Source organism: Varroa destructor, unplaced genomic scaffold (genome assembly GCF_002443255.2).
Source record: "Varroa destructor unplaced genomic scaffold, Vdes_3.0 BEIS01000005.1, whole genome shotgun sequence".
Taxonomy (NCBI): Eukaryota; Metazoa; Arthropoda; class Arachnida; order Mesostigmata; family Varroidae; genus Varroa; species Varroa destructor.
In genome coordinates, this window is record NW_019211458.1 from 38,287,488 (window position 1) to 38,315,037 (window position 27,550).

General features: G+C 42.2%; 1 protein-coding gene and 1 long non-coding RNA gene across 15 annotated transcripts in view; one reads left to right on the forward strand and one right to left on the reverse strand.

Moving 5' to 3' along the window:
• Culd (CUB and LDLa domain) overlaps positions 1 to 27,550 on the forward strand; it is a 162,181-nt gene that overhangs the window by 38,221 nt on the left and 96,410 nt on the right. For 3 of the 14 annotated variants that reach the window (XM_086989513.1, XM_086989530.1, XM_086989531.1), the window contains exon 1: positions 21,793 to 22,313. The exons of 3 other annotated variants lie outside the window; for them this stretch is intronic. The gene's annotated coding sequence lies outside the window, so the exon portion shown is untranslated. Of the gene's footprint in view, positions 1 to 9,189; positions 9,427 to 11,864; positions 14,567 to 14,765; positions 20,847 to 21,792; positions 22,314 to 22,374; positions 24,133 to 25,470; positions 25,710 to 26,461; positions 26,753 to 27,206; positions 27,451 to 27,550 lie in introns of those variants that run through there. 8 more of the 14 variants (XM_086989517.1, XM_086989518.1, XM_086989514.1 and 5 more) reach the window with 8 other exon arrangements.
• Positions 19,122 to 25,445, reverse strand: LOC147755657 (uncharacterized). Its single transcript, XR_015327921.1, has 2 exons — positions 25,163 to 25,445; positions 19,122 to 21,799 (listed from the first exon to the last, which is right to left on the reverse strand). It is a non-coding gene; the product is annotated as an uncharacterized LOC147755657 (long non-coding RNA).

Genomic DNA, 27,550 nt, shown 5'->3' on the forward strand with positions numbered 1-27,550 from the left:
TAAATACAGACGGGCATTTTATGCTATTATATTGACATAAGGCTTCGATGATGATGTTTAGACTGGACAGCGATAAGCTACTGACGAACTATCAAATATCAATAGCGTCAAAGTTCAATGCGGTTTATATAGCCCCAATATGCCTTCGAGTTAGAGGGGCGCAAGATAAAGTCAAACTGGGTGCTAAGACAAGGTAAGCAGCGCTATGGATAAAATAGAGATCTTCGAAATGTCAATCCGTATCTCCAGCACCACGGATCCAGCGTTCACAGTGTACGCTGTGTCGAATGAGAAAAACGAGAAGGGTTAGATTTGTCCATTTGGCTGAATCGAAAGCTGTCATGGTCCGTTGTTGCCCAGTCTTCAAAACTTCTGAACCATAGGTAAAAGTTCAGCGTAAGTTTCTGCGCAAAGACTATGCACATTTGAGTAAGAAAGGTTAACTTAATTAAGCAGTAATTTTATTCCTTTCATAGACTATACTCATAACGCTTAAAATTTTTCGTTTTTATACAGGCAGTGTATCATTGTAGTGTTACAACATCACAGGTAGCAGCTATTGGCGCTAACTCGAAGGAAACTTTATATAGAAGTATTTCGTTGTTGTAGTCGTAAAAGTAATTGTAATGCCAAGAAGAGTAACGTTGCCAAAACACTGATAACTTTTCGTTGGCTGGCCCAGCCCATTGCCCCAAAAAAGAGAGTCACTACGACAATATGACGACAACGATTACGGCTTCAATGAATCCATCCAAGAGACGAACGAACGAACGTAGAAATTGATGACGTGCCGGCTGACTGACTGACTGACTGATAAACATTTGAATGCTAAGTGATAATTTTTGTTTTGTTGATAATTCTCCTCTCTGTTCTTCGTCTTATGCTCTTTCGTAACATATTGTTTCGATCTCGACGCAAGCATAGCTGAAATCGATACGAGTTTCTGATATCGTACTATCAAACATTGTCATCTGTCTGATAACATCTGTGTTCTCTATAGGACAGCGCTATATGATGGCCTACCAATGCCCTAACACTTGACGTTTCATGTCGTTAAGCATTCGCTGTCTGGCTTAGTCAGGGCACTTGAGCAGTTCTGCGAACCTGTAGATCTTTACGTGCATTAGCTTGCCCGAGCTTAAACCATTATAATTATTATTATATAGGTAGATAGATTGATTGTTTCTATTCTTGTGCTCCAATCGATCAAAAGCGTAAATAGCACAAATAAACTTGCAGCTTTCACACTCTGATAGAGCGCAATGCTAGCTGGGTCGAGGATGTTGCCCCCTTTGTGAAGCTAGCGTTACCTTTTCTAGAGTAGAAAAACATATTCTTTTTTTTTTTGCAAAAGAAGACTAAATGCGAACGTTTGCGTCAGCTCTAATATAATCGATCCTGTCAGTACTTTCAAACCATCATCGTTGCTCCCGCTTCCTTACTGGCCCGTCCGTTAGTTTTCATTATAATTCTGCTACTGGAGAAAAAATTAATTAACTGTCGAAGGAGCACTAGCAGCTCTAATTCGGCCCCTTACTTCTACTAAAATTACGCTGGAAAAACCACCTAATTCGTTTGCATCCGCTAACTATTTATCTCTTTAACTAATATCTTACTTTCAATTATAACATATAGTGATTTTTATATTGAGACTGTTTTAGAGGAAAAATCGTAGTGTAGATGAACTTCATCTAATTATCCTTGTCAATTGGGTTTTCTAGCTTATTTTACGAACTATACTGATATAGTAGCATAGACATACCTAGACATACCTAGACATACCTACAATTGCCTTAAATCAAAGCTTGGAAATTGTGAGCGTTCTAGTGTTAGTTAATGCTCTGGAACCATCTAACGACTTGCAACATGATGATGATCTTTTCGCTAATCCAGCCCACAACTGGGTTAGCGAAAAGACATACATAAATACCCTTGTATCATTGCTGTATAATGGCTTAGTAAAGACCAACTTTCTTGAAGATTCTGTTATTGGCAAGCTGGTACTGTGTATTTGCCAATACAGGACCGTATTTCGGCACGGTGGCTATCGACGGACGACCTAATTGACTGGTCCTGAAAAGACAGAAGTGGATAAACTGGTTTTACTTGTTCCACTCTGAAGGCCCACAAGGCCACTATTACTAAACTGTACTCGTTTGTAGAGGTTTCGACACGTAACGTACTTTTCTAATTTGTATCAAAAACAGATAAATCAACAATCAGTCAATCAAAAAAAAAACAGTGTAAATTGTTGAACGCAATCGCCCAGTGGCTCCGAGCCGCAACCTATTATTTGGTAAGGTATGATTAAATATTTATGAAAATCAGTGACGATAAATAGATGTTTGTCATACACACAATTATTTGTTTTTACTAGAATTTTTCTTTGAGAGAACTCTTCAGTCATAAGTGCATCGATAAGTGTTAATGCTTATTTGTCATTCTACCGTCGCTATAATGGTGTTTTTATTGCTAAGGTAGCAAGACTGTTTTACGTGGTTGTTATTATAGAATGTCCGAATTTGACATTTTCTTGCGCTAGTTTCGAGCATTACAATAAATTGTTTGGTTCAACAAGAAATGTACATGGCGACTAGTTACTTTCTTCCTTCGGGTATTTTTTTCTTCGGCCAATAGATTAACAGTAGACGTTGCACCATGGGGTATTTGGGCACTTATCGTATTCTGGGTAAAACCTACTTCAAGATAAAACCAGTTAGTTGGCAGGTGTATCCAGCATCGTTTATGGACATTGCTATATCATGTCACCGTGGTCCGTGACAACAATTACATGCTATCGTATATTTGGAGTAAATGTCCGCTTGGCTACCGTTAAACATTCGTCCTTCGTGGCGGTCTGAGCTCGAATCCGAACGTAGAAACACCTCGTTTCACGCTTGGAACAAACCGTCTAATGGACGCTCGAATGGCCCAGGTAGCAGACGAATAATTCAAAATATTTAAGCGTTCGTTATTCGCGCTAAATTACGGTCGACTCTTGCGCCACCATGAAAGACAAAAAATAGTTGTCATCTTAGAAAGTTACTAATGGGCGCAACATTATGGACGCAGTGCAATGGTCTCATGCGTGGGATCACTTTGAAGAACATCACTTTGTTGTCGCTGTTGCCATTACGAAAGAACCAAGGTCGCCCTGCGCATGCACTGTCCAGCAATAGGCAAAACGCGATTCGGTGTTAGAGACATCAGTCGTTGAAGGTGCCGTGTACAGTTTAGTGTCGCTTCTTCGCATTTGGCTGCGGATCGCGGGACCGCCCGATGCGCCAGCAGGTATACGTCTTGCCAAGATGTCTCTGTCATGCTAAAAAGTTCTTCGTAGTTAAACGTCTGTTCATCGTCGTTGTACTATTCTACTGCTGGAAGCGGTTTGACCGTGGACATAAGCTTCACCGACTCCACCGTTAAGCTAGTGACGAACAGACATTTATGGTGGCGACCCAGTCAAAGGTGGCCAGCTGTTGTAGCGGTAGTTGCTTTTAAGTAAAATATACGCACAAATATATATGTATATACCGTTTGGCGTCCACGTAATTACACTCGTACCTTTAACAAATCGTGGCACTAGTGAACCAGCATGCTGGCAAAGAAAGACAAATCTGTATGCGTATCCAAAGTGTATTTCGGTCACTAGAAGATTTTTAAGTAACGATTGCTTATCAGGTGCCATTGCATAACAAAATGCTGCCCAGTACCTCAACTAAAGTAGTAGGTAAACTTAATTAAATAGCGTGCTCGGGACACGTGGGACGTATTTGTCTAGTTATACGCAGATGATGCCTGTGACGGTTAAATCACTTAGACAGACTTCTACAGGTTCTTGGGTTGAATTGGTTCCACGTGTGGGTTAATTGTTTTGTACAGCTTAAATACTACCACTATCAAAATGTAAATAAGTAGGACACCGCCTACCTATCATGATTATTAGGTTAGGTCACATGATGAATGCCGGCTCCACATGTTCGACGACTTCTGCTAAGGCGGGTTTCTAGTTCACGTGTATAAAGCATTACTTGAACCTGAAAAGAGGAAACGATCAATCTATTATCGAATACAGAAAAAAGTGCACTCAGATTTTCTTCTCTACTTGGTAAGCTGCAAGAGGAAAGGACGCCGAACTTCGCCTTTTGAGGTGATCATTTCTCTCATTCATTCAGTTCAGTCTTCATTGAAGCCTTCCACTTGAGCACTGGTTGGCCCACCACCTCGATTTGCTTCACTCTGTTAATTTCGATTGTAATTTCGATCGAATAAAGTCGATTGGAAACAAATAGCCTTATCTTTGCCCCATCAACCAGACGAGAAACGAAAACAATGAATCTCTTCTGTTTTACAACTGTCTTCCGTTCATAAGCGAGGTCATAGACGAAAGAAAATGCGGTACAGCTTTGGGCAGATCGCAGACGATTACGCCATTAGACAATCGCATCTGGTACATGTCTTTCCATAGAGAAACAACTCTCGGAAGATTCGTTCTCATCTGCCAATGTTCTATCTCATCACATGTTCTCGAGATTGGCTATTGTGTACATCTCAGGGCTAGCTATATACATCCACATCCCGATACACGGGCTTGTTCTTCATGTAGGTTTCTGCCGCTCTGGTATCAATATAAATGATTGATCGCAAAGATTGATTGCTTAAAAATGTTAGAATCAGCGCGCTGTGATAGTAAGTGACGCTCGTTAGCTGGGGATGGTGGTATATAGATATACCAAAGAGCTTACTAACCGATACTCGGTAGTTTATGAAAAACTTACGTCGGCTAATCCTCTTGTTTAGCCTTGGGTAAAAACCACCCCCAACGTTCGTTGTAGTTTCTTCATGTTAGTATAATAACTAGTGGCAACCTATCCATTGTCGGGAAGGGACAGAAAGTACCAACGTTGATATAAGGACAACTGGTAAAGATACATTTTAGCCTGACACGACTGCCCTGGACGCTGCTATGGTCTGACCACAATAGTGAACACAAATACAGTAACTCGAATTGGAATAGGATTAGCTAGAGCCTGAACAATCTGTTGAATACGACGCAACATTAAACATAACGAACCGGCCAATTTTTTTAGCTGGCCTAGTCACTTAGAAGAAATAATGTAGTTTAAGTTGTAAGAGAAATAAGATAATGTCTTTCAGTGAATAGGTAAGATTATGTGGTTCTAATAATTTTGATTACATATTTTTTTTATTTACACTGATGCAATTATATCAGATAATGTCTTTATATCGATTTTTGTCTTGTCAGAATACCATATCGCCGCCCAAGATAATTCTGAGTCTATAGAATAAATGTTTACCGCCTGAATTGAGCTTGCCAATTAATCAACGGCATTAAACGAATGTGTGTCAAAAGAGAACGTACACGTAGGAAAAATAAGAGAAAATAAATTTGCCCTGCTGATGAAATGAGTTACTTTTTGTTCAGCTTAAGAGCGGGATACATGGGCAACAGGCACCGGCATACATTTGAGATATTTTGGTCTTCCAAGTCGCTCTGTTCAAGTTACATAAATGTGTGATTCTTTAGGCGATGACTACACACGACAATGCGTTCAAATTTCCTAGGCTTTAAGGTTATGGAGCTATTTAATCTGTAAAATGTGTTGGGCAAACCGTGGGAACAAAAGAAGGAAAGAATCAAAGAGACAACGAAAATGAGCGAGATGAAAAACAAAATTTAAGGAGGTCATAAATAGGCTACAATGCAACTATCAATCTATGTTAGGCTAAGAAATCGGCGACTTTGCTAAGCAACATAAAACGTGCAGATCCTTCTATCATGTACACGCTATACGTTACCTTGCAGATAGGGTGTATCGAGCCGTCTTATTTCCAATATGGCCCGTTGTATATAACCTTACCATGTACTAAATAAACGCGAAGGGCAAATTGATGAAATCAAAAAGGCAAGCCGACAATGACGTCGGTATTCTTGAAACGTAACGTTCAAGGTTGGTCGATGACGACTCGCTTAAAGTACCGGATGCCCGCTGTCGAGATCATTTTGCCCCTCACTTGATCTACACAGAGGCTCTACGGACAAAATGTAACTGCATCAACTATGCATCTGTTTCTGATGCGTACTTTTGTGCGAAGATCCTAACTTGATGAAACCAGAGCCAGTCTATGGTCATTACGGCGCAAACCTATCCATTTTATATCGGCTTATACGTAAAGATATCTCAAGGAGGAAATCCGATTTTTCGGCTCGAAGGAATACATAGTCTAGGAATATTCACTGCTTGCTTTATCGGTGCAATGTAAAAGTTGAAATTATGGGCCAAGTGCGTCGAGTACAAATGGGTTGAGCAAATCGTGGGAACTTTTCCTACACATGGGAAATTCTACAACATACAATGCTGAATTGGCTATTTATTATTAATGGTCTACTTTTACTAGGTCCAAAAAAAGAAAGGCGTTTTTCCAAAATACTAATTATTGAATTACTTACGAGAAAAGCTTCTTTTCATAGGAGAAACAAAGAAAAAACAGCCGATGAGACGCTTTCTATTATGATTTAAAATAAGCGAGTATATAATAATACGGACATTGCAATTCACCATTATATGAGAAAACAGTTTTCTTCGAGATCTCCTAATTAAGAGAGCCGTCATCCACTTAATGTTGACCAACGAGATTCCGTCTCATAGGGCCATACACGCGCGGTCTATAGGATATAATAACTAGACGTGACGGGTGGACCTTTTTAAGGTGATCCTGGGCCCAAAACACCGCTAATTAGTGATAAAGTTAACTTACTGCGGAGGCTTACATTAGAGGTTTAACCAGCATCGTAAGCACAACGTACACAGCTAGATACATACAAGTCCTTTGAGCTCCTATATATATATATATATCTCAGTTGTTGAGTATATAAGAAGTAATGTTTGAAAGGCCGAGGGCTTCACTGTTGAATCAAGAAGTGTGTTTTACTTTGATCACATCTAGCACAAAGGGCTGTATGAGCCTGTGATCTGTGCTTTTAGGTGGCCCGGAAGAACAAGTAGGAGAGAAACAAGGTCGGACCAAAAAGCATAGACAAAATGAAATTGGATTTTCGTCTTTACGAGACACAAGGTAGGTGCTATGAATTCGGGCACGTCTCCTGCTAATACTTACGAGGGCAGACTGTGTTACTATTATATGATTAGATGATGGTAAGGTATAGTGTGTTCTTTCCTTTCCACATGCCGCCTGTTGAGTTCTGCTCTTTTATCAAGATCGAATGTATGTATATCACATATAATTGATGTAAGCCTAAGATAAAATAACAAATAGGCAGGAGATGAAGTTTATCTGTCGGGCATAATAACTGAACGTTTTGTCTATGACGGAGCTAGAAAAGACATTTATTCGATATGACAAGAAATAATTTTATAAAAAAATGTATATACATACATATATGGTAAGTATAAATATTGACCATTTCAAGTTGAGCTTAGGCGGCTTTGTTCCCTTCATTACAGTCGACATATGTCTGATAAGCCACTTTGAATCAGCTATGGTTGCAGGCTTCGAAAAGACTTTTGTCTATGTTTCAAGTTTTACGTCCAGGATCTCTTTGTAGTCTCAACACACGAACCATTCCTTCTAGCCAACATTTCTAAGGATATATACTGTACACAAATAGGTCCAGGGAAAAAACCGGGCGACATTAGGGCGGATGCTATTGGCAAACTAACCCGGATATATTGCCTCAGAAGGGTATGAAAAATTTAGAGTTAAACTTCAAGGCCTAGTTGCCTTTTCAGATAGTGAAAGATGAGGTACGAGGCTTGAACACGGTGTCGCACTGCCTGTTGTCCTCAATGTGGGCCCTATTTCACTTTAAAGGTAAAACTTAATATAATATTGCTGCCTGGCGAAAGGCAGAGACTTTCGTACCTACAAACGAAACCCTTCTAGTTGACCCACGTTGACCAAGCTATTTACTTGTTTGAATACATTGATCCTCGCTATCTGGATTTATTTATCTATCTATCTATCAGGATATGTTCACTGTACATTACTGCTGAAGATCGTTCAATACGGAATCACAACTACGATAATTACCGTGTCCGTGAATGATACAGCTGATGTCAGTCGTGGTGAGGGTAAACTCTATTGAATACTGCAACCACTACCATCAGCCAAGATGTTATGGAAAGTTATCTAGAACGTGGCGGTAATACCGCTATGAGTAACAGATTAGAAAATGGGTAAGCGTAGCGTTTTCTGCCTTTGTTGCGGTAATCATGTCATGGCAAAGTACTTTCTCCTTCTGTTATCCGCTAATGTCCGGCACCACCGTCACGATCGTTATAAGATAATTGTCATATCATATCGTATTGTTTACCGCAGACAGTGTCTGAACCACCGTCGCATAGCACAGCTTCCCACCCTCGAAACCAATGTCGTCTCATAATGGTTGCCCCCTACGGCCGGGGCTTATAAAACTGCAGTTGCTGCTACGATGATCGTGCGCAATTCTGAGTTTACTTTTGTTAGTATTTAGCTCGAACTATTTTGCAGTGATCAGGGGACTGCCGCCGTTAGCTTTCTTCTTTTTGGCTAATTTAAAACATACGTACGTTCTATTTGTACTGTTATATATGGCGCTTACGTTGGTCGGTTCGTCCGATTATTTTCCTGGCGCCTATCACAATTGATCCATTGTGATTGGCTGATTGTGGTCGTAGCGGCAAGTAGCACCGTGGACTCAAGCAGACGTATGGTTAACCATATGGTGCAAGCCACACGAAAGAAGACAAGCATGGTGACACTTGGAGTCGCTGGCTCCTCTTTATGTGACAGGCTGTGGTGCCGCCGGTGGCAGCGGCTGTAATATCAACAGTAGTGATTTCTTTGTCACTTCTATCATATCTGCGCTTCTGATACGCTACTTGCTGTTGCCGTTGCTGCCCTTGGAGACAGCGCGAAAGCGAAGTTGTTCCACTAGACACCTCGCCGTCTAGCCACCTGCCAGCTCTAGATCACTGCTCGCGAGGCAAGATTATTATGTTGGTCTTTATGCGCGTTTGGTTGTCCGTCTTCTAAATATTCTTTATACGCGCTATTATGTATGCGGCTGACCGTTCGTGGCACTCGTTTCAGCGATGCGCGCCATCTTTGCCCCCGTTGTACATCTGTATGCGACGTGGTGTAGCTACAGTTACTGTTACCGCTATTAGTATTATTGTCGCTAGTGATGCTATCGTTGTTGTGGCCTATCCTTGCGTGATTTCCTTGCCAGCTACATTTTCGAGCCACTTTTCGGACGACCCGTACGCCGGCCTGGTTGATGGGTCGACTTAGGCCGTAGTTCTAGTCCAGCAAACAGCTATCTAGCCGTCAAGCTTCGTGTGTATTAGGAAGATATGGTTTGTGCGGTGTTCGTGTGGTGGAGTGGCTCTCAGCAGGGCGTATGTACGTCTGCGGAAGCATGTATAGGTAACCAGCGGACTTCCCCAGAAAGTCTTTGGACACTTGTCCTTACCGCGGATATCGCTTGGGATTTTACTTTATGCCGGCCTATATTTCCGGCGAAGTTGTACCTACTGAAACATTCTGTGCGGCGCAGCTATACAACGACGAATTAAATGAAAGCAGATATCGAACAAGAATATGTTGATTCATATTTGCCAAAGCAATGAAAACACGTATAAACCCTATTGTTCATTTAAGCATATCGTTATGACCCCGTTTGCAATGAAAGTGCTACTCGTATGTGGTCAGATATAGATTTATAATGAAACGGTACATGTACAGGTAAAATCTGCTGTTAAACACCAATTGGTAGCGTTTTATCAGCATAAAACTGCTACTTTACTATAGGCCATACGATGACTGTGTTCGAAAAAAATGGCGAGTGTATGTAATCAATAGCCGAGCTTTTCATAATCGACTCGAACAACAACTACCAGCGTAAAATTATCTGGAAATATCTAAATATTGTCTCATCTGTGAGTAGTAAGCTATCGGCTTTGCTTTCCTTTTTCGTTGTCACTTTGGTCTCATTGCTTGCTCTGATGCACTGGGAACACCGGCGTATATTATATACGGCGTATATATGACAGACAGTATATTAAATAGCGGTAGGCGCCATTTGCTTCATTGTGTGATTCTATGTAACCGCACCGGAGATATACGTGACTACACAAGTCCCGCTTTTGTCTGAGTCTCTTTCTATAATCTGCCTACTGTTATTCAAGGACGCACGGCTATCGGCGCTTAGAATGTAATTAGGCCACATTGAACGGTATCAGTCAAACTGTGAGTACCTGGATGAGCCAGTGAAGGGGTACAGATCTCAACCCGAGGAGACGAATGGGATCAGGAGCTGTGGGGATAATTTTTAGGTGTTTAAGCAAGATTTCCTATTGAATGCCTGTGATGTACATATAGTAGGTGACCGTTTCAGAAAAACCGTAGTAATTGGAGAAAATTGCGCTATCCTGACATGGGCCAGACCTATAGACGGTGTAGAGATGCGTATACCCGCCTACAAGTCATTATCTGGCATCGATAGAGCTCGGATAGTACCTCACATTTGATACAGAAGCAATTTAAAAGAGGACTGGTTCAAGAATGCACCGTTTTAACCGTTTTCCTCCAGCTTGACTGGCCATTTATTCAAATCAATAGACGAGGACATAGAAAAAAAATCTATATGAAAAAACTCGAAACAAAGTGGAATCTCATGCGCGAGTCGCTTTTACTTTTGGTGCACCCAGTGCCTATCAGCAACCCGTTTAGAAGAAGCTAGGAATGCAGAATTTTCGGCGATATATTTAGTATTCTGCAACATAATCAGCATCACCGTCATTATTATCTAGAGCCAGGATAGCTTACAATCGCACTGCCAATTTACCTTCCGCGGGCTAGATGCTTCCCATGTGCTAAGATCATTTGCAGGCCTGTTCGTTCATCCTCGTTGTGGATCCCACGTCAATGCTTGCTTGCTGGCTGACCCACGCTACGGTCACATCGGCCTGAACACCATCATCCCCACGGCCACAGCGCCTTCACTGCTATACAGGGCTCGTACAGCGGAATTTCACGACTCTGATGATTTAAGGTGACCTGCATTTGTGACCGTTTGTCTGTTTGTTAGACACACCACGAGCGCACAAGGTCTGTTGTTGTTTATTGGCGCAGCGATTGCCATCGTTACGCTTAGGTTGCTACTGGCGACGGTGCAGTTTCTGCTCGTGCTGAGAGGGTTGCCAGCAGCCCCCAGCTACTAGTCACTTGACAATGCCAACGGGAACGGAGCTACGATGACAACGGGTCAGGTCACGGAGTCAGGTGTTTCGAAGTCAGTCAGCTAACGGGACTGCTGCGAGACGGGGAGCGACACTTTCACGGAGTCAGCTAAGCACGTATTAGGCCCGTTGTTATTAAATGATCCGCTAAGACTCACCCGCACACCTATTCAGCACGAGAATCCCAGATACGGACAGAAATATGAATCGACGACGCGACAGATTTGAAGCAAGGTCATCGTCATTGTCGTTTGCCGATGACGACGGAGCTTCCAAAAAACGACTAACTAACTGGTGATAGATTTGCTCCTGGTAATAGTGATGGTGTAAGCGGTGTAGCAGCGGCTTATCGGCCGCGCCACTAACGTTCGTATGTGTCACGGTAGATTTTACGAGCTGTCAGCTAGACGTACGTACGTACGTCGTGTTTGTTGATGCGGTCTGAAGTGAAAGTATTATAGTTGACGTAGACACGAAGAGAAAACGAAAAATTTCGCTAACCAAGCTATTAACTAATTGTTAGGTGTAGTGACGCGACACATAGCGAGTGGTCTAATGACGAAGGCCAGAAGCGTATGGACAACAACGTAAAACAGATGTTGACGAGACTATGGCCAGATGAAGATGGGCATTGTGTCATGCCACCAATAACTAATTGCAGGATAGTAGACAAAAAAGCGCCAGATAAAGTTTCAGGCAAATGAAAGCCATTGCTTAAGACGGTGATGACGGCTACGATGGGCGACCAAATTAATACTGATATGAGCCTGGTGATAATGCGCATTCAGTTCAGGGATCAGGAAGATGCTAAAGTTCATTTGCTGGTACTATGATCCTGATGATAGTGCCTAAGGCTTTTGGGGCAGTTGGGTAATACGGTATGGGTTATCCTCAAATCGGTCGGCAAAAGGGATTTGCTGGGGCATATACGAACGTTTTGGCAATTACGGTAATTGCCATGCCAATAGCTATCTCGAGTCGTCTAGAAATTCAAATTCGAAGGGCAGCCCATTTAGCAAGTGGTTATGTATTATATAATACGCCGATAAACCGGTGATAATGAAACACAGCCGACGTAGTGCAAGATTTAACTTTGTAATTATCCTTCCCTCCGCGATGGATTTTGGTGCTTGGGTGCCTCGGTACGCGATTCAATTACAATATCAAAGCTAAACGCATACTGCCTATTGCTGTCGCAAAAGAGGTAAAACCCCTTGAATATACCTCACAATGGATAAACGGAATGCGATATAGGTAATACAGGTCGCGGGTGTCTAGACGGCCAGCAGTAGGATAGATTTTCCTGTGATGGATGGAAGGTCCGTTTCTTAATGGTCGTCTCTAAGAGCTGCATCACGGTGTCTCAATCAAGCTACCGTCGGATGTTACTAGAGGAGCCTGCCTCATATGTAGGACGTATGTACCTGAGTTTGATGCGTATCGGATGTTTGCGAATTCGCCTCATAAACAAACGACTGGCTCTTCGACCAGGTCTCACTTTGGTTTTTGATTTCGATAGAACCGTGGAAAGAGACTGCTTAGTTGCAATAGTACCTAACCTTGTATTGCTGTTGCTAGCTTTGTGATTCGTTATAACTCTGTGTGGAATTAATTTTTGTTTTTGAAAGACCCCAGCATATTTACGTAAGCAAAGGCCTTTAACAGATTTAAAAACACTTATTATTTGGCAAAAAATAACAGCATTTTTCAATCGATTTTTCTGTCGTTCAACAATTTCACGTTTAAATTGTCATTCGAACATTTATATATGTACATATTAGAACAGTGTTGTCCAAATTCGTCTATTGGTCAGCAATGAATGAGCTGTCTTTCGATGCTTAACTCTAGCCTTGACAAGGTCTGAGCAATCTATCCAGTGTGAAGCCTTTATAACGATAACATTTCGATGCAGACAACATATACGGTTATTTCAGCAGGTTTCTGCTTGGCCGCAAGAGTACTCGACGGCCAGTTATAATGATAAGCTTAACAACTAATAATCATCAAAAAAGAAGGGCGTACCATTCTCACTAAAAATTCACAGGAAGTCTAACCTGTTTATATGCCTTACGTGTGAATCGTGCTTGATTTCGCAGCTAAAGTTGAACATTTGTCAAAGTTCAAGTAACAACAAGGTGACCAAAATGCTGTTCTGACGTTTCAAATATGTTGCATTTATCTGGTAACACCCCCCCCCCCCCCACCGTCGCCGCTGCTGCTGTTGCCGTGATCGTCTTAGTTGACCCGCCAACGCTGTGTCGTTCTCAAGATGACGTGAAGGTGAAGCAAAACCTGCGGGAGTGATGGCGACTCTAACAAGTTTAGGCTAAGTCGAGGAGAGACCTATAGGCTTTTGATGCCGAATTACTCAACTCGGCATTAAGTTGACTACGTGATCTGAATAAGAGAGATGAACTATATAATATTTAGTAAACGCTCGTTATATACATTGTATAGAACGTGAAAGATAGGTATAAGACCTATCGTTCCTTATAGTTACCATTGTGACAATTTTGATCGTTGTCTTCAGCAGAACATTGTCTGCACACAGCATCGGTTCGTGTAGGATAAACGAATTGAGGAAGAGTGTATGTATGTATGTATGGTGCTCGTTTTTATGTACACGGCTTTTACTAGATAAGCTTTAATTTCGCACAGTGCAATAGATGGACTCAAAGTAAGCGCGATCAGCGTGGCTTTTTTTTAGCGGCCTTTCGGTTGGCTCCGTCTTAACAATGCTCCTTTAGTTGAAAATATTGTCGATGTTTCCAAGATGTCATTATCTAGATAGGGGCGCGCAGAAAGATGGCATCGAAAACGCACAAAAATAGTACTGAACGACGCTTCTTTTGTTCTTTGGAGTCTGTAGAAATTGATGGCAGCCGAGGCAACACTTCTGTACTGCTGCTGCTGCGATGGGAGACGGACAACAAACGTCTTTCCCTCATCTGCTTTTAACGATTGCAGCGCCAGCACATACAATTATGATCGATATACCTTTCTATAGCAAACAACAACAGCGTTATAGAATCATTATGTCATTTGTTGTCAGTGTTATACGGTTTCTTTGGCTGTGATTGTTTGACGCGCCTCTCAAAAGAATGCTTGTTTCACGTCCTTTAAATTAGCTGCAATAGAAATTTACGTGTTTTTGTTGTTTTTATTATTGTCGTTGATCTTGGACTGTCAAACGGCGACTTAGAGAAGCGCACTGGTTAACCATGCTTGACAACTTTGTCATTGAAAACAACGCCGAGAATAATGCGCGCCGCCCGCCCGACCGACACCTCTGTATATACCATGTACGTATGTGTTTTACATTCAGACAGATACACGCATTTTACCAGTTGTTTGGTGCTTTCTCGTTAATTCGTTTTGTCTACAGTGGTTATTTTTTTGCTCTCTTTCATGTCTTATGACTGCTTGATGCCGTTATGTCTTCGTCCGCTTCATGCGTGATCCATTGACAATAATGCTTTCGAATTCGGTGCACGGTGAAAGCTGCCGCTTTGCGGGATCGCGTGCGCCTGCAGATGCTAGGCATAAGATGTTGCGATTTCATCGGCGGCAGTGTCTGCCGCCGATGTGAAGTCCAGGAGCCCGGACACCCCAAGAAAGTTACGGGTACTGCTTGGCGACCGTGTCATAAATAAAAAAAAAAACGGACCATTGAAAACGGCGCCACCAGACTATTAAGATCACGTCTATAGGACGACATCAACATCCTTAAAGCTGCTGTAATACTAGTGTTGGGCAATGTGCTGGCTAACTGACTGGCTGCCTACAAAGCGTCGTCTGGAAGGCGCTTCGAAAGGTACTGCACGACGAAACCAGGCGACGAACCCGTGGGACCAAGAAGACAATGAGCTAGTCAAACAAAATGAAGATGAAGATCGTAAAAGAAGCACTTGGTGCCATGACGGGAGTGGATAGCACCGCGCGACTAGGAAGAACGACGAGGATAGAGAAGACCCAATCGAATAATGCACGGATAGGCCTGCAAGCAGCTAGAGTTGAAGAATTTAGGATTCGTTATAGTTTACGCCAGTGCTTTGCTGCCAAGTCGAACGTTTGTCTGCTATTGAATTGTCGACGAGAACACGGAAGTCCCACGAGAGCTGCCATATGAACAATTATATTTTTTCAACCAGAAGAACACTATAGAGTTAGATCGCATTCATCTTACTATGCATTAGTCGTCTGATCGGACCATTTTCTGACTGCCGCTATAGCTTAGCGTTGTTGGTAGGTGGAACGAGAGCGACGGCAGCAGGAAATACGGATAGGTCAAGGAAATGATGCAGGTATTATCATCTCATTAGTAGCGTCTATGGTTATGATGACGGGCAAGGACATAAATATTGTTTTTCCTAATTAGAAAAACAAATGATTACCAGTAGTATAATCAATCCGATTTGCAATAGTTGCTATGTGCGTAGCTGTGGCTGGCGATAATCCTATGTACTATTAAACCCAATTCTATTCTTTGATGCATCCTGCATTCGATTACCAATAGGCCTTTTTCGGCGTGCAGGTTAAACATGAGATAGCAAGAAACGGCCGAACTAAGCTGAAATCTAATTTAATAAAAAATTAAATTAAAAAGCCACGATATTCACCAATAAAACAAGCGAAAGCCACTTGAAAGCAATGTTTTGGAATCTGATAGCTTGATTGTTAGCGTACTTACCTAGGGACACATTGTGGTCTAGGTTCGAATCCGGGTATAGACACACGGTTCTGGAAGCCAGCCAACCGTCTAATGCAATGCCTAATGACGACACTGGACGTAGAAGTCGAGACCGAAAAAACAGTTTCTCAGACCGCTAGACCTTTCCGAGTTCAGTAGAGTCCTAAACGCGGTATTCAACTCGGTCTAATGTGGAACTAAGCTGAGCACAAAGTCCTCGTATCATTTGGGCTGCGCTTCCACGGTCTGTCGGGTCTGAATATCACTGATTTGCATTGTGGTCGTTATAACTGGGACGATTATTGCCATAGCTATCCAAAGCTGGTGGCGTGCAAAGGCACGGGTACAAAACCCCGGTACAACAAGAGGTCCACAACCACCGAAAGACAATAAAACAACAGATACTGAATGACACATGTGAGTGGAACAATAAAATGACAGCTGTTCCCGCTGACGTTGTCGCGCAAGTAGTATGTAGGCGTACATATAGTTAAGTTAAACGTAGTGGCGTCTCCTACAGCAGTAATAGTTATCATTTCGGCGTTTTTCGTTTGGCCTGCAACCGAAGTTGCTTCCTGGCACCACTTGATACTCTCCCTATCAAGAGATTTGTGTGGACGCATTATTTTAGCACTAACTAATTTGATTATTTGTCTTTACGTTTTCTATCTTGTCAAAGGTAAGCACTTAACCAGCACTCAACAAACATTCTACCCTAGGCTATCTGTCTAGTCATTGCGGCTGTCGCAGGAATACGCTGGTCGTACAGTCGATGCAGGGAAGCAGCTTAAGTCTATTTATATAGATTAATACACTGCTTTGAAATTTGGGTATGCGTTCCCCATAAAACTTTTCAGTCTTCAATCGAAAGATTGACTAGGTCATAGACTTCAGAATGCGGTGGCTAAAATTCTCTGTGTATGAACAAGGAACGTAAGAGAAGGGCAGTGTTACGAGAGATGAGGAGCGACGAGCCACTCGAGCCTGTCCCTGTTTCCCTGGAGAACTCGGCGAACTTCTGTATCAGCAGCGAAAACACTCAAAACAGAAGCGGCGCCGATAGAAGTAGCGAAACAAAAAACCCCCGTAGACCCGTTCGCTCCCATTACGTTCACTGTTTTGTCTCGTTTTCTTTAACGTTAACCTTCCAACGAGGTTGAACGATTGCTCTTACATGGATCGAATGGGCCGACTAATCGGCTGGGTTTGTGGTAGTTTTCCAGCACGATTACATAGATTAAAGCAGCAAAAACACATGCGAGAAGAAGGCTGAGCTACGGAGGGAAATGTGAGGTACGAAACGGTTATATAAAATGACAACAATGCAAGCAAATAGCTTAAAAAGAGAAAACGTAGGACTGGAGAAAACGATGTTTAGAGGGGACGGTTGTAGGAGCGGCTCTCCTTGTTGTAAAAACAACGGAAATCGTAAACGGTGTAATTAGAGAAAATCGAAGCGAAGCTAAAAAAAATAGAGGAATCAATCACAAACGGTTAACAAAATTATTTTGAATAGCAAAAATTAGTGATGATGACGATTATTGAAGTTTACTGTGAAGATTATGGATAAACATCTGTGTGTTCCTTGCGATTCACAATTGTATTCTATATCTTCGGCTGATCGATGTTCGTATTCTGATGCCAGTCAATGGTTCTTCGCGTCTTTGTCGGTCGGCTTTCTGAAAATTTACTGATAAATGCCAAGGCTAAGGATCCGTGTCAATCAGAGCCGCCTTTCCGATTAGTTAGAACGGAACCTTGGCTCACATGCGTGACTACAGGTCCTGCACCCAGGACACGATAGCCCTTATAACTGGAGATAAAAATCTAACCATACTGAGAGAAGATTTGTCGTGGTTGTCGCAGTCGGTAATCGTACTTTGATTTGCTGCCCGACTTTCAGCCTTTAGGTCAGAAAAGAAAGTTCACTTCTATAAATTGCCTATTAGTTTACACCGAAGCCAAGGGCCAAGTCAGTTGTGTTTTAATGTCGACTGAAAGAAAGTATGGTAGAATAAAAAAACAAGAGACGAAGGATTGTTGTAGTGGCTATAATCATCGATTCTCTCAGAAAAGGTTGTATTTTCTCCTGCGGAGTCTTCACGGTCCTCAACTGTAAGCGAAATTAAGATGAAGAAATCGAAGAAAACGCCATTTACTCTTCTTTCGACCGCGCCCGTGCCTCTAGTAATGCTGAAGGCTGAACGCTGGAGATAACCTAAAAGCGCTGTAGAGCTACTAAAGATGCACAATACTAAAATCTTTGGTTGCAGGGCTTAACTGCTCACAGCAGGGCAGAAATTGTGCCCCTCTATACAGCTCATGAATATCTAACGACAGGATGGACATGAACGGTACTTACGTGAGATGGTTTGGTGACCCCCTGCCGATCAAATTTACGCAACTAATATTTCCCGTTGGACCAAGAATACTATTACCATCGGTAGAGATACAACGAACTAGCCGAAAAAATCGTAAAGCACAGGAAGAGCGTTTCTTTGAATGAATTAAAGCCATTTGTGTTTCGACATATAAGAAAGAAACAGCGTATAAGGACGGTCAGTACGTCTTAGTCGACGAGCAAAAGGTACACGACGCACAAACGGGGCAGGGCCAGGCGGGTGACGCCAATTGTTGCGTTAAGGTTAAGGTTCGATTTAGGCAGGAGGCATGAAATAGAGTTCGATATCGGAGGCAATGCCCAGCGAGGAAACCGGAAGCGGAAACTGTTTTGGTGCATCGTACTTCACTTCTGTCCATCGAGCTGTTGTTTTTGTTGTTGCGGTTAATGCTACTGCTAGCAAGGGCAACGACGGGCGATCGTTAAGCAGGCGTCACAAGAGGTCTGGTGGCGTGCTCTCAGCTATAATAACGGTCAACATTAACCTTAGGAAATTTTCCTAAGCCTCCTCCTTGCAGCGTTGCAACAGCAATCGCTGCGGTGATCCATAGCGATATTGTCGAGGAAGAAGTTGGCAAGACACTCAAATATATAATCCAGTTACTTTTATTGTCCATGCCATCGAGTGTCCGATTAATTATACACATGCCATTGATGGTGCTGGTCCAATAATCACGGGACGGCTTTCCTTCAGGCAGTGTACCTCGATGTGAGTGAGTGTATATGTGCGTGCGGGGAGAGTGTCTTATGTTAATGACGGCAGTGGTAACATTGGCAAAAGTAAACCGCTTTATTTGCCAAGGGGTCAACGATACCTCCTGTTTGGATGTAATCAGCCATCCCGCGATACGTCCAGAAATCTACCATAACATAATAAAAATAATAAGATCGTAAATTGATACTAAGTGCGTTTGTCACTTATGAACAGGTCACCACGAGCCAGAGCACGGCATACAAAAAGAGAACTTGCTATAAAAATATGTTCGTTTACGGATAGCGTACCTCTCTATATGAAAGGTGCTGTTATGCGCGCGTCATCCATTATCGTACTTGTTCCCATCATTTTGCTGAGAATGACGTTTTACTAGAGAATTGTTTTTAACTCCTGTATTCGATTCTGTATAAACAGTATAAACATTGTATTAGAAATCGGTTTATCAGATTTTTAGCTGGTTCCTAATTTCAAAGTACACAGTCTATAAATCACAGTAGCAGGAGATGATGTATCCGCATGTATAAGATAATTACGGGGTCGACTAAGCCACATTCTTCCGTTAATATCACAAGCGGTTGTACGTAATTTTGGCAAACAAAAGTGGATCTAGATTCATCTCAAACGTACAAAGTCACCCCAGCAAAAATATCTGTGCCATTTGTGTTTCCAGTCGCAAGCACATACAAACATACAAACTTTGCCCCCGCAAAAACCTTGAGCGTTCTTAGATTCATTTCATTCTGTCTAATACTGAACGTAATTGGGCACATCCGTGCTTGGTTTTGCTGTAATAGTCCTCTGTTTAAGCCGCGAGGCAGAAAGCAGCAGGACCCATTCAGCTTTTAGGATACTTTGCCTTCGCAGATATTTGCCCTCACACAATAAAGTTTTTTTCAATGCATACGAAATGCTGTCTTTTTTTTAAAACTACCACTTTTCGTTGTGGTTCCGGTTTATCATTAAAGTACGAGGTACTGGAATCGTGATCAAGCTACGTTGAACTAACATAGAATTAGTTCGTGAATCGATTTATGCTGGTCCATATAAAATGTATAGAATCCGGATATTGAAAATCCCAATTTAATTATATAAACCGATATCTGACTTGCCAAATAATACCTTGCTCCTCGTTTCTTAGGCAAACAGGCACAAGCCAAAAAGTAGGTCATTGAAGTAGTTTTCACCTATTCACCGGGACTTTCGTGCCACAAAATGTAAGTGCTCCGTAACCTCCGATAGTCCTGAACTGTCAATTGAACAAAGTTTGCAAATCGCAGAAAAGACCTTCATACGGCCAGCATCAATGACCGCGGTCCTTTATAACTATGAAAGAGGTCCTGCTGTTTCTGGCGAAGCCCTCGCAAGGGGGAACGGAAGAAACTGTAAGAATGCATTGACCGCTGCTACAAACTTACGCTGTGCCCTTGAATTTCCAGGAGAATCTAGAAAAAGTAGCAGCTGTACTAGCACTCGCGCTTTTGTAGCTTCCTTTCGCCCACGAAGAAGACGTGACGAAAAGTATGTTTTCCGCCGTCGACAGACTTCAGTCGGCACACGGCAGGCAAAGTAAATAGATGCTCGCATGTACTTCCAGGCCTTCAAATATCCCCATGCAGCACGCTGCACCTGCAATGCTGGAAGCAGCTGAAGGACGGGATGGCGAACGAACTCTATTGGTTTTGCTGCTGTTGGCACGATATTTCGTATTTTCTTTTACAGGAAGCTTTGCGTGGTTTCCTCGTGCCTGAAAAGCTGAACGCCTCGTTCGTCGCTATGGTTTGTTGCTTCGCGTTATTTTAAACTGCTGGCCCTATGTGGCATTTGCCTGACAATGCTTACCTGTTTGCTAAACCAAAAGCTCGCAGATTAGTACTCTATTTTGTTTTCACTTATAAGCACCGTCTGTCGTAGTATTTTACAGTTACACTGAACGAAGGAACGTGCCTTTCGTCCGGGAAAAATGAGGCTATTATTGATATGGAAAATTATTGCTGATAAGAATCAAGCTCGCTGCCTGACGCGTCTGCAAAATTACACTACGTGTGCCGAGTACGTCTTGATTGATGTGACAGAGTTCTGCGGAAGCGTACTTCTTGAAAAGGATTGCTGGTATTCTACGACATGCGGAAGCGACTTTAGGAAGTCTTAAACGGTGTTTCGAGTTGAGATTCAACGTCGATGCCGCCACTATTCGACGAGACTAAAATAATTGAAGGCTCGTGGGCATAAACGAGTACGCATATGGTATAGGTGCCGGCATTAAGTTAGGGGGTAGGATGATCTGAGCGACTAATCTGCATTTCTCTGAGCGCATTGCCATCGTTGTCATAGACATGTGGGCAACGCTAAAAGTTTAATCGTGACAGATTTATGAGGTTTTCGTGGCTATGCTGTTTCCCGTTGAAGGAACCAAAAATAACAAGTTGAGTAAGTCCACCCGGGTCAGGCCTTATCGTGGGTACAAGTTCTTGATGTTATACCGAAGAAATGATTTCGAGCAGCTGTTTACGTCGTAGATACAGCCGAATTCGTTAAAAAAAAAAAGTTATAAATATAGACGCGCAACATTCAGCTATTCCTACATTAGTCAAAATTGTTCATATGCTGCGGCGCTCCCTTGGTAGCGAGAATGCCGTGGCATGTAGAAGTATGCCTTTGTATCAACGAGCTCTGGTAAACGTAAAGGGTCAGTTGTCCTGCCGTTGCACGTCGTAATCAAATAGTTTTACCTAGAAAGATCGAAAAGGACAAACAGAGAGAATAATATGTAAATGATTAGCAGTCCGTGTACGCCAGATCCACGGCAAAATTAACAACAATCAATAAATATATTAGAAATATTGCGTACAGATACGTATCGAAAGCCTACCACAGCAGTATATGCGGATACCCTTTAAGGGTGTTCAATGAATTACGAATAGCATGTTTAAAAGGGTATCTAAACTAAATGAACGACACACGATTTCTGAGCATCTGTCAACATGTACCATTCTGCCTGAATACAACAGAAACTTGTTTGGTTCACGACTAGTTCCGAGTGTTCAGATCAACATTAGGTTGCGTGGGTATGATCAAGACGCCGTGCACAGTTCCACACTCAGCAATCAATCAGTAGCAGTCGGCAGATCGTGTCCTTCCTGGTCGAGCCAATAACTACAAACAGCTAAGAAGTCCGCACAGAAACAGTCTATATTCTAAAGCATCCCTTGCCATTGTGATCCAGTATGGTTTGCGGCTAATCAGGTACCGTATTCCCGCCTCTATAAATGTTGCAATATGCTATTTTGTGCTCAGCATCATCATAACAGGTAAACGGTGATGATCGATTGTATTGCCGCTAACACTGTTAGCACACAACAGAGGTATATAGATTGTTTTTCTTTCTAATTCCTATGTGTACTTGCTTGATATATAGTGTATTTAATACATGTCACTGTATAGTGTATGTCACTAAACTGTTCCAAGGGACAAACGAGCGTGGTATCATGATAGGCGATTATTTAACAAAGCACAGATCTACGCTGAAATAGCTAAATACTACTAAAAGCTTGACAGTGAGCAAATAATTGAGGACAGATTTACACAAGCTGCTGGAAAGTTTGTTGAGACCAAGCTAATGGACATAAGCACCGTTTTACGATGGCATATGGCAAAGGTGAAGCATCTTCTTTATGTCGCAGCTCTTTATCTTCAACTATTTGATATTCAGACATTGTATTCCATTTAACCCCGTAATTTATATCCTGTTCTACTCGAAATCATACCGCTGAATGCTATTGTTATTGCTGTGTATGTTGCATCAATGGTGCGCGATGCCGCAAGAAGCGTCCTATTTTGCTATCCTTAATTTGGGAGGCGGTCGAAGACAATTGGCTAATTCTTCTCATATCTGAAATCTGCCAAGAAACTGAAGGTATACTTCAGTCACGAGCGGTTAGTAGTAATATTATGTAAAGGCATACATAACGCGCAAAGTCAGAGTATGTTTAAAGACTTGTGTCTGAATCGTATCGCTCTCGCTCGACACGGCCTCGAAGGCCTGAAGACAATGTAGCACAATTAATTTTTGTGCGCGGATGTAAGTTACGTCTGTGAACGTACTCGCTAGCGCAGTCCATCGAAGTTTTGAGCTGTACGGCGATTTATGAACTTTGCAAGTTCGTTGCAGACCTAACACTGAGAAGCTAGCGAGCATTTCGAATATTCCGCGTTCAAGTAATAGCTTTCATAGGGCCTCGCTATGCTTCAGGACCAGTATCTTCCCGGAACGCCTTGGCTCGTTAAGCAAGGCCGGGCAGGACTCGCTCGTTCGAGAGAATAAAGATACACTTGTCTTTACGCAGCGCGGACTTGCAGGTGACAGAAATTTACCATAAAGCGTTATTTTCAATTACTGGTTCCTGCAGGAACGTGAGCATTCCACTGGATTCACTGAGCTACTTGTAAATCTTCTAGAAAAGCTGCTTACAAGACATTACAAGTACCTTACCTTAGCGTATATTTTATACTAGTAAATGAATAACCAGGAACGCTCTTTTTTCTATTACCAGAAATTCTCTCATCTCTGTCCAGTTTCGCTTCGCCTTGGCAATGCTCGAAATTCGGGAAAAGGCTCTTTTCTTCATTGTATTTTTTTTTTTCTTTGTGACGGTTCGAGGGTCGCAATTTGATGCAACTCTGACCGCCCTGGTCTTGGTGGCGGATGTCCGCAGCTTCAGTAAATGGTTTTCTGCCCTTTTAGTGTCGCTCTAATAAAACGAAAACGATCAGCCAAATGAGTGGTCATACGCATAAACGCATAGAACAGCAAAAAGGCAACATGACAGTTCTTACAAGCCTGTATGCCTAGCGCGCATACGAACCATGATTGGCTGATCTGAGTGTACGCACATTGTGTAGACGCCTTTGGACGCCATGATGGAACACTCGCTTGCAATGCAACACAACAAACATCGCCGCTGCCACCATCGTCTGCTGGCATGCCAGTGATTCGCCAGATCCCGCCACCGCCGAAATCACGAAATCCCGCGCCTGGGCAATCGACCGCTTGCTTCCTCCGCAGGTACGCTTAAGAGAAAGAACGTACGACTTAAACGACGATTAACACTGCAGCACCCGCATTTAGGCTCGTTCGCTGTAGCTAGCCCATTTACCAACAATGACGATTGGTTCGGACAAAATGTTTACGGCTGAGTCGACAATATTATGGGTTATCCTTTACCCCTGAAATCGATTTTCATTGTCCGCGTTTCGCTAGTTTATTGCTTGCTTGCCTATCTGGTGTCTGCTGCCCGCCAACTGCAACGAAAAATTATAATTCCAACATGATGGCAGTCCAATTGTGATGAACTTGCCAGTTATGCAGATTGCGGTCTATTGTTGCCCGTTTGTTCTTTATTCTTTCACCTAACTCTGACTACAACTTTCAGGTGTATGCTGTACCTACTGTTACGCTATCCATACCTCATAGATGTGTGTGCACATTAAATAAATGGTTTTAAATAAAATGATAAATATAAGTAAATGGTATATACATATACAATAGGTACAATAAATTATATCATTTAATATATATATATAAAAAGAGAAGCAAGGGAACTCATAGTGTACTGATCTGTAGAGGCAGCCCGTGTTCTGTCCTTCGCTATCAAGCCCATTTTTTCCATATTGTTGGAACACATACTACCCAGAGTTCGTTATTAACGTCATAGATGCATGTTTATGTAAATAAATACGTATCACGTGCCGTTACGATGGTTAATTGAACGAGGGCCATTAGTCTGACATAATAAATGAAGACCAGCAACGCTTAGCTAAACTAGGAAGAACCATTTAGCTTTTATTGGCGCGTACTCCATCAATCTGATTTCTGCCATCGGTGATGCTCATAACGATAAAGACCAGCGATCCCCTCTCGCTCTTGCTCTTCTTTGTGGGTACGCATCAGATCATTCAAAATGGTATCTAATTTTATAAACCAAGTTTATGTAGTACATGTAGAATCAAACTACACATTTACATATGCTGAAATTTGTGCGTACGAACTACTAAATAATATAAGTTTTATCTAAGGTAAGCTCTAAAGTACGTACATAGTTCGCGCAATATCGCCGTGCGAGCTTCGATCAATCATTGGTATACCACGATCAGTATCATCAGAACACGTAACGTAATAACAACTCTGCGGCACCATAAATCTGCAATACAAGAGATTGTTGTTATTTTTGTTGTTGTCCATGTTTGTCACTGTTGATGTTCTTGGGCGTGGCTTATTGCTCATCTTCAATCATCGGCAGACGTTTTTCAAGTGGTCATTATGAAACGCTAAGAAACGATGTTTGAACGTAAGCGAGAGTCGCGTATCAGCAGTACCTGTTCGCGTTACTAGCTCGGAGTTTTTATATTCCCTCGATATCTGTTCGTTCCACTCGATCAAGATTGGCGGCGGATGGCAAGTAAATGGAGACGCTCCCCTTCCCTGTATTTGTCATATGCTTCTGCCCTTGTATCCACGAAAGAATAACAGACATTAGATCGACCGTACCGTTGTTTTGGATAAGCGTCGACTGGACAGATGGCGAACGATACTGCGGCGAGTCTATGGACAACTGATTGAATTACGCCTATTTTGTCCGTAGGGTACGTCAGCATTGTAGCGTCTCAGTGTGGTGTTAAATATGTAATAGTACAGCGTTGTGATATATTAACAAATTCGAACGAAAAAGTTTCTGAATCTTTCTGATCTACGCTCTCTCCCCCCTTAGTATTGAGATTGCTATCAAAGTCTGCTGTACATATTTCACACACATATACTACACAAGAGTGTGTAGCACAAACACGTTTGCTTTAAGCTTTAGTGTTTAACCTTTGTAAATAGACATATACTTCTATATATGCACTTGAGTATCATTCTGAGTATAGCTCGCTGAAATTTTCCTATAAGTAATGGTACTAAATATAGGAATCAGTGGTTGGACAGGAGGCTGACCCGTAAAGCACATAACCTTTACATTGTAGTTTACGTTAGTGATATTAAATGGTCGGTGTGATATCGTGTATTGTTATTTTATTGATCTAACCGCAAAAACATGCAGATAGAAGAATCATGGCTGTTGTTCCTTGACAAACGTTAGTGTTCCGAAGATAATTATTAGTTGATTCTGACCACGCCCGATCGAGTTCGTCATGGCGTTATATATTTTTAGATATTTTTACTCTGCAGACAATGCTTGTTTTCGTCGCCATTCCGTTAATGCAGACTAATATATTCATTTTATGAATGTCTGATCCATGCAGCAAGCTAGATAAAACATGCAAAGCTCTCCAACAAATTTGCTTCCCACATGTTGAGGCAATTGGTAACAAATTTTAAGGCTGCTTATTTGTACCAGGACAGTGAGGAAGTTTGCATCCGTTTCGGCTGTTCGTTCCCTCTTTTTCCATCATGCCGCAATTGAGCATCCTAGAGCCAACGTAAAATAACGTTATATGCCAAGAAAAGACATAACCGATATCTCTCATGGAAGACCACTATTAGGCGCTTTTTTTTCTGCTTCAATCTTTGAGATTGTTAAATAGTCGCCGGAATACAGCGCGCTTCTACAGAACGCGGATCTATTGGACACGTTTTAGCGCCGACTTAACAGATTTCTCTCGGTTGAAATGTCTTTTGCGACAGCAAGGTAGGTAATTACGTCAACTTACTAGTAAACTGTGGTAGAATGAAAGAGAACTGTTAAGTTCCGAAGTGTTTTTTTTTTGTTTTCGTGTCACCGTCGTCGTGCCGGATCTTTGTCGGTCTCGGCCGCCTTTGTCGTCGATCGCATTTCCAACTACGCCCTCCCGTGCTTTCAAATCCTTTTGCAGATGCCTCCCGCGAAGACGGCTCGAAAACTAGATGCCTAGCCATTTCGTGTTCGAGTCGTTCCGGTTACATAAACGCGTACACAAAACTCTCTTTCCTCATGTTCTCTCTATCCCCTTATGATATGTTTCGATTTTTTTTTGTCGTTTAGTCTAGTAAAACATAGCGTTCAACAGGCGTAGGCGGAAACATCCTACGCCACGAATGGGCTTAGGGGCGCCGATGTTCCCTTGCGTTGTTACGTGACATATCTTTGTGTTACTTTTCTCCAGAGTCTCACGGCACGCATCTGGGTATGTAGAACAGAAGTGAGAGACAGAAAAACTGTCGGACAACTGTGCTGCCTAAAAAAGGTCTCGTTAAGACTTAGGCTGCTAGCAAAACTCCCGAGCCTCTATCGACAGTCTGGATAGATATGTATATTCTAAGGAGTGCAACGATGGGGTGCATTCAGAGAGGAAGAACCGGGTTGCGTCCAAAAAGAACAGCAAGTGTCGTTCGGGTCCTTTCTCAAAGGTGGGCAAAGGTATCAGAGCGATGACGGCATCAGTCGACAAAGTCGACAAAATCTATGGCAGACTTAAAATATTTACACTAATAAAATACGGCTGTATAG